Consider the following 9065-nt stretch of genomic DNA (forward strand, 5'->3'; position numbering starts at 1 on the left):
GTTTCCCACCAAACCACTCGGAATGACTTTGTTTACATCTTAACCGTTTAATCTTGCAGAAATGTTGAAAAATCGGTGGCATTTCCCTTTACGTCAAGTGCTGCTTTCTCAAGAGATCCAAGGGAAAGATGTTGAAGAATTCATGGCTCTGTCCAGCAGGGGGCACTTCAGAGGCAGAATCCCAGCTTGAGGCCTTTCCCCTCAGTGGAACTCTGTTTTGCTCACATTCCTAACAGTCATATCCTATCACCCCTCCCTCCAGCTTCAGCAGAGCTCGTTCAGCGTGGAATTCCAGAAGAGGGACACACCAGGGCTGCAGTCATGTGTTGCTAAAGGAATTTTGCTTACATGAACTTCACAGTGAGCTCGGAGATAACACCTTTTAGATGTGTCACTTCCCAACTGCTATCTGCTCTTATGATCCAAAAGACTGGACATTTGGATTGTACTGACCGCCACAGTTAAATGTGGCTATTATTTAACATTAATCACATCATTATTAACGAGGGGTCGTTATTGTAATCGTGAATTTGTGAATATTTGTATAGGATTTTTTTTCTTTTGACTATATTTAGCCAAAAAAGAGCAAAAAGAAAATGATAATCATCTATTTTATACCGAGCCCCTCTGGGGACATCTTGTATAAATGGCCACGATTTAGTAAGGCATGATCTTACTAAGTTGTGTCCTTGACTTAATTATCTCATTCCCACACCTTACTAAGTTGCGTCCACAACTTAATTATCTCATTCTCACTTCTTAATAAGGCGTGGGCACGCATTATTTTTATTTATATGGAGTATAATTTTACCATCATCAACATTACATATTAAACTTGTGTAGGTTCACTTGTACGGAGCCCTGCTGGTGACATCTCGTGTAAACAGAAATAACACATGGCCACGACTTAGTAAGGTGTGGGAACAAGATAATTAAGTCATGGCCACAACTTAATAAGACATGGAAACAAGATCCTAATATGTGGCCACGACTTAGTATGGCATGATCTCATTCCCACACCCTACTTAGTTGTGGCCACAACTTAATTATCTCAATCCCATGCCTTACTAAGGTGGCCACAACTTAGGTTCATTTGTACAGAGCCCTGCTGGTGACATCTCATGTAAATAGAAATAACACATGGCCACAACTTAGTAAGGTGTGGGAACAAGATCCTAATATGTGGCCATGACTTAGTACAGCATGATCTTATTCAAACACTTTACTATGTCGTGACCACAGCTTTATTTCCATGCCTTACTAAGTTGTGGCCACACATTAGGATCTCGTTCCCATGTGTTAATAAGATGTGGCCAGGCATTATTTTTTATTTATATGAGTTGTCACCAGCAGGGCTCCGTACGCCGGAGGTTCTGGATGGTAAATAAAGTGTCTGTATCTGTGTTGTCGTCATGGTGACGCCTGGTTCCCATCACCACCACTGTAAAGACGTCTGAACCATTTTAAATCGCCTCCGTTTGGAATATAAACCATATGTCATGTTTGTATCTGTCTCTTTTCATCACTAAGGAACGCTCACAATGGCACAGCATTAACTTCAAGTTTAAAGCACCCATATCACAGCGGAAAATGTCCTTCAATTTTCTGAAATAAATACAAAAGTACCGACTGATGAACTTTTAGGGCGAAGTGTGTAAATTTGATTTGTCTCCAAACTGTAGTTTTAAATGCCTTCAATGCGATTCATTAGATTCCAATAATTCCAGTTTTTTGTAACTAAAAACAGATTTTCCTTCCTTGTCATGTCGTATCACCCACACACAGCATGCCAGCAGTCATGTGTTGACGTGTCATGTGAATTTTGCCTACATTATCTTCACGATGAGCTTGGAGATAACACCTATCTATCTGACGAGAGGTTGGACAGTTGTTCTGCCAGTCATGAGCAGTCCTTTCACTCTCCGCTTAAAGGAAAAGGGGGGTGGGGGGGGGGGGGGGGGGGGGGGTGGGGGGGTCGTGGATGTTAGAGAGTTGGCATCTAGGGTGGCCATTAATCCTGAACTGGAAAAAAGTCCTGAACTAAAATCAAGGCTGCTCTTCTTTTCCGCCCCTGAAGCCCTAACCAATAGGAGAGCTTGCTTAGGTATATCTACCTAGATACCATGGAGAACTGATTGGCCAGTTTCCCACAGGGCATTCCAAGAATTTGACCCTTTTTTCCATCCAAAACTTAACAGACAAAAGTAGAGCTGTAATACTTGCAGTTTATATACAAGCCTGATTTGAAATAAACGTTCCAACATTTTTCATTCGCCAGAAATAATTAGGCCTTCTCTGAAGGCCTAGAGGGCCCTGAGGGCTCCCCACTGCGGTTAACAGAGTGCTAACTGATGTAAATAAGCTCTAAGTCATTGGCCTTGTAGCTCCAGGGCAAACCTAAAGAAGCAAATGTCAGACACCAAACTTGTCTAGGCTGACTGACTACAGTTGGACTAGGAGGGGAAACAGTGTTGGGTGGGACCGTGAAGTTGCACATCAGGAACTGTCACACTTCAAAACACGGCCAGCTTGCTCTGCTTGGACGCACGAAAAAGGCTTTCATAATGCGTCAAATCTTCGGTCCGCACTTTTTCCCATGAATCTGAGGCGTAGCAGCGGATACTCACGCTGGGGTTGTGGGAATGAGGGCCGTTCAGATCCTGAACACAGCTGCCCTGTGGCCTGCTAAACCTCTAAATAAGCCACACCAAATCCCCGCACAGCGGCGAAGATAATCTGGAAAAAAGAAGGCCCCGCCAGCAGCTCAGCTCATGATTCGCACAAGTAACAGCGAAAACAGAGAACACGGCAGATCTGACCCTGACCTGCTGACCTTTTCGTTTCTCCCTTCGGAGCAGATGAAGATGCCCAAATCTGCTGTTACGAATCATTTTTTAAAAAATCCACACCGTAGTTTTAGCTGAATTTTGAAAGCTGGCCTAGTCGGAGGCTTTAAAGATTAAGAGACCCTTATTAGTCCCACAACGGGGAAATTTCACCTCCACATTTAACCCATCCGTGAAGTGAAACACCACATACACACTAGTGAATACACTCACACTAGGGGGCAGTGAGCACACTTGCCCAGAACGGTGGGCAGCCCAATCCGCAGCGCCTGGGGAGCAGTTGGGGGTTAGGTGTCTTGCTCCAAAAAAAAAGCAGTCACAATTCATTCTCATTCAAGAAGCAGTCTGGGCTGAATCACTGTGAATGGGCGGAGTTAGACACATGTAAATTTGTTAATTTTTGTGACTTCACAGAAACAATGAATTCAAAATGTTCTGATTTTGCAGCTTAGTTTCCATTTCTGGACTGTATGAATTATGTCTTGAAAAGGGTTAATATGTTAGATTAAACTCTTTTAGTTTCAAAAAAGCAAGGACATTTAGTTGATATAAGCCCTTTAATAACCGGTAGAGGTGTATGTAATAACATTAAAGAGATCTGGCCGATATAAGCCCTTTAATAACCGGTAGAGGTGCGTGTAATAATGTTAAAGAGATCTGGCCGATATAAGCCCTTTAATAACCGGTAGAGCTGCGTGTAATAACGTTAAAGAGATCTGGCCGATATAAGCCCTTTAATAACCGGTAGAGGTGCGTGTAATAACATTAAAGAGATCTGGCCGATATAAGCCCTTTAATAACCGGTAGAGGTGCGTGTAATAACGTTAAAGAGATCTGGCTGATATAAGCCCTTTAATAACCGGTAGAGGTGCGTGTAATAACGTTAAAGAGATCTGGCTGATATAAGCCCTTTAATAACCGGTAGAGGTGCGTGTAATAACATTAAAGAGATCTGGCTGATATAAGCCCTTTAATAACCGGTAGAGCTGCGTGAAATAACGTTAAAGAGATCTGGCTGATATAAGCCCTTTAATAACCGGTAGAGGTGCGTGTAATAACGTTAAAGAGATATGGCCGATATAAGCCCTTTAATAACCGGTAGAGCTGCGTGTAATAACGTTAAAGAGATCTGGCTGATATAAGCCCTTTAATAACCGGTAGAGGTGCGTGTAATAACGTTAAAGAGATCTGGCCGATATAAGCCCTTTAATAACCGGTAGAGCTGCGTGTAATAACGTTAAAGAGATCTGGCCGATATAAGCCCTTTAATAACCGGTAGAGGTGCGTGTAATAACGTTAAAGAGATCTGGCCGATATAAGCCCTTTAATAACCGGTAGAGGTGCGTGTAATAACGTTAAAGAGATCTGGCCGATATAAGCCCTTTAATAACCGGTAGAGGTGCGTGTAATAACGTTAAAGAGATCTGGCCGATATAAGCCCTTTAATAACCGGTAGAGGTGCGTGTAATAACGTTAAAGAGATCTGGCCGATATAAGCCCTTTAATAACCGGTAGAGGTGCGTGTAATAACATTAAAGAGATCTGGCCGATATAAGCCCTTTAATAACCGGTAGAGGTGCGTGTAATAACATTAAAGAGATCTGGCCGATATAAGCCCTTTAATAACCGGTAGAGGTGCGCGTAATAACGTTAAAGAGATCTGGCCGATATAAGCCCTTTAATAACCGGTAGAGCTGCGTGTAATAACGTTAAAGAGATCTGGCCGATATAAGCCCTTTAATAACCGGTAGAGGTGCGTGTAATAACGTTAAAGAGATCTGGCCGATATAAGCCCTTTAATAACCGGTAGAGGTGCGTGTAATAACGTTAAAGAGATCTGGCCGATATAAGCCCTTTAATAACCGGTAGAGGTGCGTGTAATAACATTAAAGAGATCTGGCCGATATAAGCCCTTTAATAACCGGTAGAGGTGCGCGTAATAACGTTAAAGAGATCTGGCCGATATAAGCCCTTTAATAACCGGTAGAGGTGCGCGTAATAACGTTAAAGAGATCTGGCCGATATAAGCCCTTTAATAACCGGTAGAGCTGCGCGTAATAACGTTAAAGAGATCTGGCCGATATAAGCCCTTTAATAACCGGTAGAGGTGCGTGTAATAACGTTAAAGAGATCTGGCCGATATAAGCCCTTTAATAACCGGTAGAGCTAGGTGTAATAACGTTAAAGAGATCTGGCTGATATAAGCCCTTTAATAACCGGTAGAGGTGCGTGTAATAACATTAAAGAGATCTGGCTGATATAAGCCCTTTAATAACCGGTAGAGGTGCGTGTAATAACATTAAAGAGATCTGGCTGATATAAGCCCTTTAATAACCGGTAGAGGTGCGTGTAATAACGTTAAAGAGATCTGGCTGATATAAGCCCTTTAATAACCGGTAGAGCTGCGTGTAATAACATTAAAGAGATCTGGCTGATATAAGCCCTTTAATAACCGGTAGAGCTGCGTGTAATAACGTTAAAGAGATCTGGCCGATATAAGCCCTTTAATAACCGGTAGAGGTGCGTGTAATAACGTTAAAGAGATCTGGCCGATATAAGCCCTTTAATAACCGGTAGAGGTGCGTGTAATAACGTTAAAGAGATCTGGCTGATATAAGCCCTTTAATAACCGGTAGAGCTGCGTGTAATAACGTTAAAGAGATCTGGCTGATATAAGCCCTTTAATAACCGGTAGAGGTGCGCGTAATAACATTAAAGAGATCTGGCTGATATAAGCCCTTTAATAACCGGTAGAGCTGCGTGTAATAACGTTAAAGAGATCTGGCTGATATAAGCCCTTTAATAACCGGTAGAGCAGCGTGTAATAACGTTAAAGAGATCTGGCCGATATAAGCCCTTTAATAACCGGTAGAGGTGCGCGTAATAACGTTAAAGAGATCTGGCTGATATAAGCCCTTTAATAACCGGTAGAGCAGCGTGTAATAACGTTAAAGAGATCTGGCTGATATAAGCCCTTTAATAACCGGTAGAGGTGCGCGTAATAACGTTAAAGAGATCTGGCTGATATAAGCCCTTTAATAACCGGTAGAGCAGCGTGTAATAACGTTAAAGAGATCTGGCTGATATAAGCCCTTTAATAACCGGTAGAGGTGCGTGTAATAACGTTAAAGAGATCTGGCTGATATAAGCCCTTTAATAACCGGTAGAGCAGCGTGTAATAACGTTAAAGAGATCTGTCTGGTTTTCGTCAGTCAGAGCCAGAGAGACGTTTGGTGTGTGAGGCTTGTGTCTTTAGCTTTGTACTGAAGCTGTGCAGCCAAAGTTCCTAACAGGTTCTATAACACGTGTTTGTATGTGGTTTATAACACAGATATTCTACTATGAATAACGACATGGACAAAAGTGCTTAGCTTAAATTGCGAATAGACAGCAGCAGCAGCCGTCCACAGTCCTGTCCACAGTCCTGTCCACAGGACACACTCGTTATGTAACACAGGCACGGGAATCTCTCAGATGCTAGATTACAACAGCAATCTTAACCTGAGCTTCCCTCAATTCTCCCTCCCCTCAGTGCTGCCCAGTGAAGACTCCTGCAGGCCTCTCACTGACCCTTGGTCAAAAGATAGCTCTGCTAATAGGCTCCGCGTGCTAAACTTGTACATCTCGAGGCTAAGGACAGCTGAGGTCTAGACATTCCAGCACTGCCCTCAGTCCTTAACTGCTCTCCAGGTACTAAACACCTTTTGGAATGCAGGTTGGACGAGGCTCAGAGCCTGGACTGGACAGGCCATTCATATTTCAGCTGTCTCAGCAGGTGCTAAAGGCTAAGCATTACCTAAGGGGCTGAAGCCAAGACTAACTTGTTAGCAGACAGCTTGAACTGGGTGGTCACGGTGTGTTAAACTAAACTGAGGCTAAAGGAATATTTTAATATGTCCATCTTATCAGCTCCACTTACTGTATAGCTGCACTCTGTAGTTCTACAGTTACAGACTGTAGTCCATCTGTTTCTCTGATACTCTGTTACCCTGTTCTTCAGTGGTCAGCACCCCCATGGACCCTCACAGAGCAGGTACTGTTTGAATGGTGGGTCATTCTCAGCCCTACAGTGACACTGATGTGGTGGTGGTGGTGTGTTAGTGTTACTGCAGTGCTGAGAATGATCCACCACCCAAACAGTACCTGCTCTGTGAGGGTCCATGGGGGTCCTAACCACTGAAGAACAGGGTAACAGAGTATCAGAGAAACAGATGGACTACAGTCTGTAACTGTAGAACTACAGAGTGCAGCTATACAGTAAGTGGAGCTGATAAGATGATGAAGCGTGCATTCAGTGTATATATATATATATATATATATATATATATATATATATATATATATGATACGATATATAGTCATTCTTTTTGACATTTGGCCCATAAAGCAGCCAAAGCTGGAGCGTATTTCCCTGAGCATGTCCCCTTAAGCTGAAGGGGATTACGCAGGAGCTGCTAATATTGTAAGTGGTTGTATTTTAACTTCAAGTTCTGTAAAATAGTCGCTGATCGGCCGAGTCAACAGTTCTGTTTTTAGAGTTTTTGGAAAAGAGAGTAGTTCAAGGAAATGTATTCAAGGAACTGGAAAACACTGACGTGTGTGTGTGTGTGTGTGTGTGTGTGTGTGTGTGTGTGTGTGTCTCAGTGATGAAAAAAACATGAGCATGTCGTGGTTTGTGGTTACTTCTGGCTGCTCCCCACAATGAAAAACAAAATCCCAGAAAGCTGCAGGTTTTTAAAGGACATAGGCCAAGGTTTGTGTTTTGGTTGCTGGTATACCTTGAATAACAGTGGACGTAAACACTGTTAAAGCTCCCGGCTTCCCAGCCCATGCAGAATATAGAAACTCACCTGCAACACCTGCCATGTATGAATTCACTGATCTTGTGATGTCACAAAAACAGTAGTTCGTCCCCACCTGTTCATACGGAAGTTATAAGGAGTGTTTCAGCTGCAGCTGCTTTCGAATCGGACACAATGCACAGCAGCCAATCACATCAGCGTGATTTACATAGTCGCAGGCCCAAGTTTGGACACTCCCAGTGAAAAGACACGTTTTGTTGGCTTTCTAAGTTAACATAAGTTAACACCCCCTCTGTGGGAAATGCACTTAAATGTGACATTTTTCTGCTACGTTTATTGCACAATTGCTGCTTATTCATCATATCGGAAACCATAAAATAACCTTGGCACAGGCCACATTTTATTTTTTAATTAAGCAAATAAACAGTAATTGTGCGTTAAAATGTGCAGCAACGTAGATTTACGACATTTGGCTTATCCAGAGCGACTTACAATTTGATTAATTTACACAGGTAGGCAAAGGTGGTGTTAGGAGTCTTGCCCAAGGACTCTTATTGGTATAGTGTAGGGGCTTGTCCTGGTTGGGGGGGTTAAATCCCAGTCTACAAGGCAGAGGTGTTAACCACTACACTAACCGACCACCAATGTCTCTGTAGAGGATGTGTTCACTATATATAGCCCTGCGATGGACTGGCGACCTGTCCAGGGTGTATCCTGCCTTCCGCCCGAAGACTGCTGGGATAGGCTTAAAGGCACAGTAACAAAAAACAGATATAGAGTGGTTGGAACATTAGCAGCTCTGAGAAAGACCTGGAAACTCCCCTCAAAGACAGGAATACACGTTAGCCTGTGTGTGAGTGTGTTTGGCCTTGACCACAGTCTAAAGTGACCGTTCTAGCTTTACCTCCTGAAGAAGGTTGCCAGAGGGAAGAAGTTCACATTTCCCCTGTGCAGGGCATAACAGAAGGTAATTAGGTTAATGTGGGGAGAGTGAATGCTGTGTAGAGGTCAAGCCGTAAGGCGGGCAGTAAAACAGGCCTGCTTCACTGGACAACACACTATATAGACCTGATGTACTTCATAACACAAGTGGTCAATATGACGATAGGTTATGCTGCGTTATCATCGAGAGGAATTCTAAAAATGTCATAAAAAGTCTGAAGGATGTGTAGACAGTGTGTATTTAGCAATAATAAGTGTGTAGTAACTGTATGAACTGCATACAGACAGTAAATGATTGGGTAAAAGTGTCTATTCTCACCAGGTGGAACATCACGTATGTTTATCTTTCCCTCTTTCTTCTGTATGTCAAAAAGATTGACTGAACATCTCTAAATAACGGTTCTCATTATCTTGAAATTTGAACTTACTATGCCAAAATAATGACTTTCCCCCTAAAATATAGATTTTTTATCAA

This window comes from Pygocentrus nattereri, chromosome 2, assembly GCF_015220715.1.
Source record: "Pygocentrus nattereri isolate fPygNat1 chromosome 2, fPygNat1.pri, whole genome shotgun sequence".
NCBI classification, from domain to species: Eukaryota; Metazoa; Chordata; class Actinopteri; order Characiformes; family Serrasalmidae; genus Pygocentrus; species Pygocentrus nattereri.